The 12848-nt window shown below is 32.9% G+C and overlaps 1 long non-coding RNA gene across 1 annotated transcript in view; it reads right to left on the bottom strand.

The window, feature by feature from the left end:
* Positions 1–1228: 1228 nt before the first annotated feature.
* Positions 1229–12848, bottom strand: part of LOC145283631 (uncharacterized) — a 46884-nt gene continuing 35264 nt past the window's right edge. Inside the window, exon 2 of the long non-coding RNA XR_013868677.1 lies at positions 1229–1748. This is a non-coding gene — a long non-coding RNA (uncharacterized LOC145283631). The remainder of the gene's footprint in view (positions 1749–12848) is intronic.

The raw sequence follows: 12848 nt of genomic DNA, 5'->3' as shown, positions 1-12848 counted from the left end.
AAACAATAAAACAAAGTCGATAAAAATTCATGATCGTTTAGTTACTATGGCAACTAAGGGAGAAGTCAGTGTTTTTTAGGGTGTTCGGCAGGGAACTCTAATCGCGACCAGTACCTAAAATTTTTCTTTACAGTTAATAAAATTTAAAATTTAAGGTAGGTTTTCTTTTCTTGTTACGGTTTCATCGGCGACGCTCGGCTTAATTTCCTCAGCGACGCTCGGTTTACTCTGGCTGTTGGCGTCATGTTCCGGAGAAAGCCGGGTGGACTCTGAGTTCACTTTCTGCATGAGTACCAAAAGGTTACTTAAAAATTAAGAATAAGCGAAAAAAAATTACCCCCGAATTGAAAATAAAAATAATAATTCAACTTAGAAGAATATTTCGAAATGAAAACAAATCCATTATAGAAAATATTTAATAACGTACTCAAAGAATTAAACTATCACTGTTATTCCCCTTGGTTTTCTGGTTTGAAAATTAAAAGGTTTCAGATTTACAATAATAATAAGTAAATTTAAGTTAAATAAAATATAAATTGAAATGAAAATAAACTAAATAAGTACATTTTAAATTATATTTTTAAATAGTACATACTGAATCTATATATAAGCGAGATAAGACACTGATCGAAATTCAGATGAAAAATTCTGATAGATATTACTTAAAGTAATACTTTCTAGGAGATCCTAGCCAAAAAGGAAATGCTCAATATTTAAGAATAGAGCAATATATAAGTTTCGTGGTTTAATTTTAACTTCTGAAAAAACAACATATAGAGACATATATTCGATTTAAGAATTTATTGCTTGACAAAGGAATATATAGAAGGGGTCATTTTAATTTCCTTAATCCATGGATTTTCAACAATGGCTCATATCATCAGAGGAAATTAAATGCAGTTAGCAAAATGTTCAGCTGCGAATGGACGCTATTTTGCTTTTCAGCACAATTATTGAAAATAGTTTTTTGAGTGGTTGTAGATAATTATATAGAGAAAAATCCATGGATTAAGGAAATTAAAATAACCCCTTCTATATATTCCTTTGTCAAGCAATAAATTCTTAAATCGAATATATGTCTCTATATGTTGTTTTTTCAGAATTTAAAATTGAGCCACGAAACTTATATATATATATATATATATTGTGAGATATTATCCCACCTCGGTTTTGCTCTTGGCAGAATGAAAGAAAAGCAATCCAAAATCACAACAGGCTCACCTTTAAACTTCAACGTAAATTTTATTAAAGAAGAAAGATACAAATTGCAAAAGATGTACCATCTTTAGCTTTCTAAAAGAAACAGAGTTGGTAACACCCGTAAGGGTAGTAGTTCATGGTTTATCTTCACGTTTGCAGGATTCAAGACTCCATGCTGTTCGAAGAATTGTTGCAATAAGTCGATGAGTTAAGTGATACCTTCCAAGGATGAATGCTACGAGTCCGGTAGTCATCATGGAGTTCACTGTCCGAATGGTGAACAAGAGGCAGGTCAAAATGTAGACCTTACAATCGTCTCGGAGAGACATTATATAATAATGATGGAAGTCAATCAAATCATAGAGAACAACAGTGCGTGAAGAATATAATATTTCGACCGACATAAGGGCACTGGAGTTTGCATTTCGCCTTGCATAAGGGCTTTAATACGTTTCAAAGAGTTAAAAGGGTTTGAGGCTCCATGCCTCGAATAAAGAGATGAGTTTCACGTCCATTTGACTTGCTGTCTAAATGAAAACTGGTGCGACCTGCAACATAAAAATAGCACCAAAAGTACAACTCAGTGGTTAATAACAACAATCAATTTGATTGGTCCAAACAAAATCGTGGGCGGTCAAACTGACTAATGAGGAGCCTGCTTATTTCTGCAGAATTTCTCACAATATATAATTATAAAACTCAAATTGTCTTGATTGGGTGTTTAAACCATCTTTCCAGTTTAAGAGTCTGGTTTAGGAAGTCCGGTTTCACGCAAACATTTGATACATACAAACGATATAGGCGAGATTTATTAATTAGCAACAAATACTAGGTACGGGCAAAAATGGACGAATAAAGATAGGGGGAGGGACCTAGTTTTGAAAGCCGGTTTATCATACTTTCTTTATAGGTTTCCTTCTACTTTTTGATTGTATTTGAAAGAGTAAGGACTAAAATTAATTTCCAAAAGGAAAAAAATATTTGTATACGTGAAAAAAAAAAAAAAAGTTATGAAAAATGTTTTCGTGGCAAACTAACCAATTCAGCTAAATTTTGAAGTTAAATAGATTAATTGTAAAAATCCTTTTAAAGATAAATATTAGTTTTTTGGGTCTATTTCAAAAATAATTAGTAAAGTCCTAAGATATTGAATTAAGTTAAAAAAAAACACACTTTGTTTGTACAAAAAAAAATAGCATAATTAGCCTCAAAACCGAGTGATTCTACCGTTTGCAAAAACGTAACAAACGAAAGTTTTGTAAACACGGAATATACAGAAGCCCAAAATTTCAGCCAGTCGAAAGACTGTGAAAATGACGTCATGTAATTAAAAGGTAGGAAGGGGTGGGGCTATTTTTTCCCAGACGTACATCCATACATTCCTATCTTGAACGTTTGTATAATTTTTACCGTTTTTTTAATTTAATTATTTTTCTAGGTTCCTGTTTTAAAATTTTTTTTTTTTTAAATTATTGTTCAATATTATATAAAAATTATTTAAGCCGAAAGTTTCACATTCATTCAAGCTAGGAAAATATTTAAATCTTACATATAAAAATTATGCGAAATCTGTAATTTAAAAAATAAAAAAATAGAAATATTTTTTGCTATTATAATTTTTTTGTGTGAAAATATTAAATAAACAATGCTTAATTCAATGATAATATCGGTAGTTTGAGAAATTCATTTTCTTTGCATTATATTGAATTCATTAATACAGGCTTTAGGAGCTTATATCGTAATGTTCCTGTAAAAATTAAATAATTTTTTTTAATTGTTATATTTTACGATGCTTTATTTGGATAAAAAAGGCAAAAATGAATTCAACCATTTTTTTTACTCATGAAAACTATAACTTTAGTAAAGGTATTTTTGTTTAAATGTAAAATAATACATTTTCACTCAGATTTAAATGAAAATAATGGATTCAATATATTCCGTGATCATTATTCGATAAACACTGAAAATTTCATTAGAATTGGTTAATTTCCTGATTTTTAGTGAATTTTTAAGTAAAGAGAGGGGTCAAAATGTTTATTCATTTGTGCATCGACATTCATTTTACATGTACCTAACAAATACCGATAAGATGATGGTTTAAAAGAAAGAAATTTAAAAAATGATGAATTTATGTGATTTAACTCTATAACAGAAGTTCCACAAGATAATGGTTTACAGAGAACAGATGAGTTGACATCCCATCTCTATAAGCTAAGACCTCCCAAACTGAGCAATATTCCAAAGAATTTACACCCATAAATAGATTCATGGATCATAAGAGCTGCCTAGTGGTCAATATGACCTGTTTTAATTAGAGGATAATCAGGCAAATAGAAAGGTTGTTCCAGAAACCAAAGACGGTGTCCACAAAGAGATAAATAATGAACATGATAAAAAAAGGAATCCCATCTTATCATCACTAAAGGGCACATAAAGGGTCCTAGAAGAATGGCCTGCTAATGCAGACAAGGATAATGAAGGGCATAGTCAACCTCATGTAATTAAAGTCTGTACCTCATCTTATTTAAAACAGAATCGAATTCTAAGGAAGCCTCCAGATCTAACACCTGGTGATAGCTATAACCTTAATTCTGGAAGCTTATATAGAATTCGAGAACACCTCTATGGAATCAACTAGCCTCTGCACGTATCAAATCGATGCTATAGTTGGCATTCTGGCACAGACTCACTCCAGTTAATTTAAAAAACACAAAGTTTTAAAATACCCAGAGAAATATCTAGTACCGATGAGTGACTGAATCTTAGCCAGTTATTATTGTTGGAACAATTAATCAGAATTGAAATTGGGGATCAAAAAAATTGGAACTTTTTGAGGGATCTGAATAAAAAGTATTACAAATTTGACCTGGTACAACGTGCCGTCCATTTAAGAAAAGGGGAAAAGACAAAAGAAAAGAAATAATAAAAAGATGACCGCTCCTACTATTTATGGACTGGTGGTCACGTGAGGTAACGAAATTTGGGGGAAATATGCAAATGGGATGCAGTCGGTTTTTCAAATAAAAAGCCTGCGTCAGAGAGAGTAGGTCGTTTTTTGGTAGAAGTAAGTTTCTGACATATGTGCGTCGGTGTTTGATACCAAGAACTGCAAGTTGGGAATTCTTTCTGAGAACTTTTGTCCAATAATACTAACAAATTTAACTGCAAGGTATCTGAATTGGTATCGGAATCGGAAAAAATTGTGCCTATTTTCTGATGCCTCCAAAACGATTCTTTTGATTGTTTTCACTTGTTTAAAGTTTAATTTTCCATGGCTCGTTATAATGATAAAATTATGAATCGTTATTGATCTTAGACTCTCAGTAAAACTAAAATCTGTAGAACACTTCACAAGAATGATTATTACGTTTCCGAAAATGTATGCACATATTATATGGATTTATGCAGTAATCAGATCCCCCCCCCCCTTCACATCCCAATACCTCTATATTTAGAAATTTAAAAAGAATCGGAATCGATAATTGTATTGGAATCGGGAATTTAGAAAAAATCAGTAATTGTATCAGAATCGGGAAAAATATTAGAAGCGTCCCATCACTACCAACTATATATAAAATTATGCTAACATAATGCGTGGGTCATGGAAGCCACACCAAACCAGAGTTAAGGAAGGATATGTGGGTTTTATCAATTTAAAGATAGAATTAAATTAAAATTTTGTTTTTGTTTAAATGGGTTTAAAAATCGGATTTTATCTCACAATACAGAAGCATTTGCATCGATATTGTTACACATTTCTGACACGTGGATATTTATGTTAAGATGTAAGTGTTATTTAAAAAAGGGGGGTATTTCTCCTTTTCTCCGAAATAATTCTTCCTTTGATGAATTACCTCCCTTGATGATGAATTACCTCCCTTGAGCTTTCAAATACTTTAATTTAATTGGCCAAGGTAATTCTCCTTGACCAATCAACATACACCTAATTTGAGCTGGATGCAAAAAATCCTTTGTTCATCCACTTTTGTAAGTTGTATTTGCAGTGAAAAGATGCCGAGAAATGTCACTCTCTCCTTTTGAATGTGATCATGAATTTGTCTGAATCTAAAACTCATCAAACTACTCTTGAATACGTAAGATATAAATATATCTGACGTATTCAAGAGCAGCCTAAACCAACTATAAATTCACATATTTCATAGTCGGGTTTGTTTCAACCCGCAAATTACAATTAGTTTTGAAAGACGTTTCCTATATTTTTTAATATATATATATATATATATATATATATATATATATATATATATATATATCATCCCTTTTCTCAGTCTTGTGCCCTTTTTTCTACAGTTTTCTTTTTCTTTTTTTTTTAACATAGGCATCACCACTTACCAAGGCCAAGAGGCCACTCGAGGATAACGATTAAAGAGTGTACAGTAGAAATTGGGCAATATATTAATCGTTAGTAAATGGAAATTCGGTAAATTTGTTAACAAGTGGAACGGCTAATCAAGAACTTGTTTACGTTAGACTTGAAGACAACCATATTGTAGTCAGTTGGAAAGCAGGAAAACGGAAGACAGTTCCACAGGCGTGCAGTTCTAAGAAAGAAGCTTTGTTCATGGAATCTACGTTTAGGTTTAGGCACAGAGAAAGAGTGGGGGGAATTATTAATAGTGTTTTCAGCTAAACGAGTTCTCAACATCTTACTAACTTTGGCAAGCTATACTTTAATCGTTCTTTGCCAGAATCACTTTAGTGTTAAAAAAACAAAAAAACAAAAAATACAACAAAAACATGTGCCTTTCTTTAATCAAACAACCCTAAGTTTATTAAACAGCAATGTAAAAATAATCTCTTGTTGTCTGACTTATGTTTTTTTTTTTAATTTTCTGTAGAGCACAATCTTTTATCAGAAGGTGTATTTTTTCCCAGACACTTAAAAAAATCACATGACTTAGTGTTTTTGAGGACAGCAGTTTGGTAACATGAATTCACTAGAGTACTGTATATTTTCTTATTACATGGTCGAGAAGTTTTAAAAATGCTTATATGAACGTTCGTTGATTTAGAACTGGTTTTGTATGTGTGCGTGTGTTAATGTTTTCTATAGAAATCATCTTTTCATGTTCATTTAGAAAAGTGTGTTGTTTTTACAGTAGAACCTCTATGGTTAGGTTTTCTGAACAAAAGCAATAACCCAATTCTTACAAACATGCCCTATTTTTAAACCGATTGTCATAAGTATTCTAAGAGCTTACATGTCATCAAGACGTTATGTAAGTATTATCAAGACGTTATGTAACTATTATCAAGACGTTATGTAAGTAGTGTCAAGACGTTATGTAAGTAGTATCAAGGCGTTATGTAAGTATAATTGAGATCTTATGTAAGTATTATTAAAGGAAAATATAAGTATTATAAAAAGCTATAGTATTATTAATATGTTGCATACATAATATTAAAGGGTTGCATACATATTTTTATAGAAGCTATGTAAGTATTAGTGAAAACTTAAAGTATTACACAAGCTTACATAATTATTTGCTTATATGCATTTACTGAAAGGTTATATAACTATTCTTAAGATGTTACGTAAGTATTGGTTAAATAGGTATTGTTAAGAGCTTACATAAATATTCGTAAGAGATTATATAAGTATTCGAGAGGGGGTACACAAATATTTGTAAGAGGGTTCATAAGTATTTACAGGAGGGTACACAGGTATTCTTATGAGGGTATATAAGTATTCGTAAGAAGGTACACACATATTCGTAAAAAGGTACTCACGTATTCATAAGACGGTACATAAATATTTATAAGAAGGTACACAAATATTCATAAGATGGTAGACAAAGATTCATACGAGGGTACACATATTTGCAAAAAAGGTACACAAGTATACATAAGAGAAAACATATTTGTAAAAGGATGCACAAGTATTCGTAAGAGGTACATAAATATTCATAAAAGGTACACAAGTGTATGCAAGAGGGTATACAAATATTTGTAAGAAGGTATGCAAATATTCATAAGAGGGTACATAAATATTTGTAAAAGGGTACACACATATTTATAAGAGGATACACAAGTACTCATGAGAGGGTACACAAGTATGATTAAAAGGGTACACAAATATTCCTAATAGGGTACACAAATATTCTAAGAGAGTACACAAGTATTTGTAAGAGGGTGCACAAATATTCATAAGAGATTACACACGTTTGTTAGAGTATACATAAGTATTTGTAAGAGAGTACACAAATATTCATAAAACGGTACACACTATTCATAAGTGGATACACAAGTATTTGTAAGAGGGTACACAAGTAGTCATAAGAAAGTATACAAGTATTCTGCAGAGTGTACACAAATATTCATAAGCAACTGCATAAATATTTGTAAGAGGGTGAATAAGTATTCGTAAAAGGGTCCAAAAGTATTAATAAAGTGCATAAATATTTGTAAGAGGATAATCAAGTATTAATATGAGAGTATACAAGTATTTGTAAGAATAATCAAGTATTCATAAAAGGGTACACTATCATTTATAAGAGGGTACATAAGTATTCGTAAGAATGTACACTAGTGTTTGTAAGAAGGTGTGTAAGTATTTACAAGAGGGTACACAATTATTCCTAAAAGGGTAGAAAAGTATAAGAGAGTACACAAGTATTTATAAGAGTTCACTGTCAGCTATGACCAATATCAGCCTCAATCAGGCTGCTCTGAAATTAAATTGTCTGTTTTCAGTGGCAAACGTTGGTGGTCATTGGCTTTATTAACCAGTTACTTATGTTTAATCATTATTGATCACTATCGATCATGACCAGTGTTGAGCCCCATCAGACTGCTCTGAAATGAAATGTCCTGTCTTCAATATTCATACACTGTCATCCATAGTATAGTACTGTCATCCAGTGGTGAGCACTGTTAGTCACTGGCTATGATGATGATTGACAGTGATATTTAAACAAGCAGAAAACATGCATGAGGTACAGGCAGGTAGCATGGCCATTTTGGTTTAATGTCTGGCCTCAGTGTTTCTCTTGCTATGGTGTCATTTTATAGACAGGAATAATTGTTCCTATTTTATTATATAAGAATATGGAAGAAAATATTATTAGGAGTTCGATTTAGCTAAACGTTTTTATTGGACAAGAGTAAAAACTTTTAAAGCTTTTAGGATCTTTGTTGGTGGTTGGTTAGAAACTTATAATGCAAAATGCAAATTTGGCTCTGTCTGCCTTCTTTTTTCACACACTCCTAATCTTTACAATAAATAACGAATTGTTTTGTCGCCACATTTTCTAGCAAGGATACCTTATATTATCCAGTTGGATGAGCATAAAAGTAAACTGGTTTGACGTTTTTATCAATCTTTAAACTTAATATTATCTTAAAAATGTTTAATATTAAACAAAGTATTTTTATTAGCTGATACTACAGAAATAGCTTTTATAACCACTTATATCAGTTTCTGAATTTTTGAGATAAGGATTTATAATTCATATTATTTGGATTATTCAGACTACTGTTCTCATATTGAATGTTATTTTCACAACGTTTTGGTCGTGGTGACTCCCAATCTTCTTCAAGTTTGTCTTGTTGAACTCGAGAGTCTTTCTGTTGAACTTGAGGATCTGCACAGAATTTCAAATGGAACTCTTTAACATGTTATTGTTCCATCAGCCATAATCAGGTAAAAGTCTTAAGTTATTTGCAATCATATTCTAAGTATTGCCTGCACTGAGAATTGAACCTTCAACCTCCTGAAGAGATTCACTTTAATTTTTTTTTTAAACTACACAATTTATGGAAATTAGGGCCCCCAGGCAACGCCAGGTAGTCATGTTAGTTTAAAAGCCGTTTTTATTCAAAATAATCTTTTCACATTATTTATTCACACCAACCTCTAGATCTCAGAAAACCGTAGACAAAACAAGTTTTCATCTGTCAAAGCTCATAGAACAACAAACGATTTCAAAATCAAATGTTCTCACAGAAATTTTATTTCAGATTTAGATGTTTCGTAAAAAAATTGCAATCATGAGAAATGAGAAATATTAGGTTGACATGAAAGTTCTTGCGAAATTTTTAATTTTGATTTCAAATAAGTTTTCATTGTAATACCTTTACTTTATATATCAGTTTAAAGAGCGTTCTAAAGAGTTCTATATAATTATTTGAATTACAATCGTTTTAAAACAATTATGTCTTCTTTTCAGAAGTTGAATACAAGATGGAAAAAATGAAAACTCGCAGAATTTTCTTATTTCAATTCAAGCTAGGCCGAAAAGCTGCTGAAACAGCTTACGATATCAACGAAGAGTTAGGCTCAGGAACCACTACTGAACACACAGCACAATGGTGGTTTAAGAAATTTCATAGTGACGACGAGAGTTGTGGTCAGCCATCAGATGTTGACAACGATCAATTAAGAGCCTTAGTTGAAGTCAGTCCATGCATAACTGTTCGAAAAATTGCTTCTGACTTAGACATAACATATACAACGATTTCCAACCACTCGAGAGAGATTGGAAAGACAAAAAAACCTTGATAAATGTGTGCCTCACGATTTGAACGACCACCAAAAGAAACACCGTTATGAAGTGTCATTTTCCTTTCTTCTACACAACAAGAACGACCTGTTTCTCGACCAGGTTGTGACTTGCAATGAAAAGTGGGTTGTTTACGGCAAACAGTGATGCTCATCTCAGTGGTTAGACACCAACAAACCTTCATGGCATTTCTCGAAGTCAGGGTTGCCCCAAAAGAAGGTCATGCTGACTGTTTTGTGGTCTGCGACCGGTCTCATCCATTATAGTTTTTTGAATGCAAATGAAACGATTATTATGGCCAAGAAGTACTGTCAACAAATAGATGAAATGCATCAGAAACTTCGACAACAACACCCAGCATTAGTCAATAGAAAAGGCCCAATTCTCCTCCACAACAGTGCCCGACTGCACGTTGCTAGACCGACCCTGCAGCAGTTGAATGAATTGGGCTACGAAACTCTGCCTATCCACCATACTCTCCAGACCTCTCACCTACTGACTACCACTTTTTCAAGCATATCAACAACTTTCTGCATGAGAAATGCTTTAAAAAAAACCTAAGCAATATTAAAAACGGCTCCAGCACTTCATTGCCACCAGAACGCAAGATCTTTACATTACTGATATAAATACACTTGTTTTGCATTGGCAAAAGTGTGTTGCTTCTAAAGGTGCTTATTTCAATTAATAAAGTTTTGTTTGAGCAGAGGTATATTCATCTGAATTTAAAAGTTAACAACCGCAAGAACTTTCTTGTGAACCTGATATAAAATTAATTTTTCTAACAATGAAGTCATCTTTGTTACATTTACTGTCTTATTAGTTATTGAACCAGACACGTTGGAAGCGTAAACTAATCAATAAATATTTTAGGCAATCTCTACACAATTTTGATTCAGACATGAGGCTGTGTGAGGACTACAGGAAATGGGAAAAATATTGAATAATATAATATAAATAAGGACTGGGAAATTTTATGCAAAATAATCTGAATAGTCGATGTAGGACAGTTGAGGTAGTAAAGTCAGTTGAGGTGTTATATATTCGTTATCATCGAGGTTATCCTTGAGGGGTACCAAATTGAGCTTTCGTTACATTTGAATATGTTATATAGAGTTCTTCATTTAGGGGCACATTTTACGTTTTCTATATAACATAAGAAAGATTCCGTGTGATTGTCTCTAATATAAATGGTTGTGTGTTTGATTATCATAAAGGGAATCGTGTGTGTGACATGTAATTTCTGAACCTACCTCTGTTTCTCGCTGTTGAACCATCTGGCAATTTCTCATCCTGGAGGGAGACTTGATACCTGTTTGACGAAAATTTATCACTCCAAGACGATGAAATGGTTTTATAGTTTTTATTTCACTTTCCCCAGAGGTCCTGCAGCAGGTGTAAAGTGAAATCTGCTTGTGTGGTTCTTCTTCACACACGTCAGCGTTCGTCTCCCCCCTCCCCAGTTAAGAGGGAGGAGACCACGGAAAACGTCCGTCTTCTTCAAAGCTCAAATCAAATCTCACAGATCTAGCCAACCACGTCACACATACGTAATTTGGTCAGCTGACCTTTGGTTCTGGTAAACGTGTCTACCTCCACGTTTACTCACCTCTCTCTCTCTCTCTCTCTCCCCCTCTCTCTCTCTCCCTCTCCCTCTCCATTCTCTTATAGAGACACAGAGAGAGAAAATAGAAAGAGTAAGAAAGCCAGAGAGAGGGGGGGGAGAGATGCTCGTTAACAGAGGTAGTCAAACCAAAGAAAATATGGGAAGAAGTAATAAGAATGAATTAAAGAGAAACAGAGGTAAATAAAGAACTAGCCAAAGATGGGTTAGTTTGGAAGTCAATTTGTTAAAGCCAACAAACACATGCCAACATGTAAAATAGATGTTAAACCGTTTAGAAGTCAATTTTCAACGCATGCCAACATGTAAAATGGACAATACATCATTTAGAAGTCAATTTTTAAAAGCCGTCCAAGACATACCAACATTAAACCATTTGGGAGTCAATTTCTAAAAGCTGTCCAACACATGCCAACATAAAAAAAATAGACGTTAAACAGAATAGACTGTCTTGGAATTTTTTTTTTCATGTGGATAATAATAATTGGATTATTCAGACTACTATTCTCATCTTGGTTGTTATTTTCACAACGTTTCCCTCAATGTAACCTCAAAAACTTTTTTTAAACTCGGAAATTTATATAGATTTTTGAATTGAACTCTTTATTTAATCCCTGGGGGTAGATTGTTCTTATTTCATCAGCCATGATTCAGTAAAAGTAATATTTTACTCTTAGTATTATTTCTAGTGAGAAGGCTATTACTTAGTACTTATTGTTAATGGTGCAGCAGATTGACATCGTAATGATTGTTTTTTTTTTAATTTTCATTCTTTGAAGATTGTAACGCTGGGTATGGGGCAGCCAAACCAGTTGCCAACATTGTCCTGCTTTTTAGTGAAACCAACCGAGAGCTCTTTTTAGTATCCTCGTTGTTCCCTTAAGGGCAATTGTCTGGATCTCTTTTGCATTTGGTCCACCAGGAATATTAGTTAGGACTTCAGGTTCTTCTTCATAAACCCTGTGGCACCTATAATAACTGGAATGATCTATATCTCCCTAAGATTCCAGTTCCTTTTCATATAATACATGAGACCTAGGGAAGTGTACAGCAACTAATATTTATTAAGTTAATGTCTTGAAACAATTTATACCTTATTCAAATATGTACAAGTCAACAGGAAAAAAAAGACATTATCTATTATATAAATCTCACCTATCTGTTTAAATGTATGTATGTATGTATGTCTGCCTAAAAGTTTTGACAGAGGCGATGGATTTTTACAAGATCAGTATTGTTTTGAAGCTCAACCCTTCAGATGAAAATGTCGAAATATTGACTAAAAACATTAATTCCTTCACCCTCGATTGGGCACTTTTTTACATGAAGGTGTCGCTTTTTTCACCGATATTTTCGAAAGTCATCCCCTCTTTTCGATTGACTAGCCTTAATTTAAACGTTTGCCACTTTCGGTTTGGCAATGGACGCAATGGCAAAGACGTCACATTTTTTTTTTGTGTGTGTGTTCTTTTCCTCCTTCATGGTACGAGTTCGAGCCTGCC

The sequence above is a fragment of the Euprymna scolopes genome, chromosome 1 (assembly GCF_053919585.1).
Source record: "Euprymna scolopes isolate OS-2025 chromosome 1, ASM5391958v1, whole genome shotgun sequence".
Lineage (NCBI taxonomy): Eukaryota > Metazoa > Mollusca > Cephalopoda > Sepiida > Sepiolidae > Euprymna > Euprymna scolopes.
The sequence above is the reverse complement of the archived record's forward strand: the minus strand, read 5'-3'. Positions and strand labels throughout refer to the sequence as shown.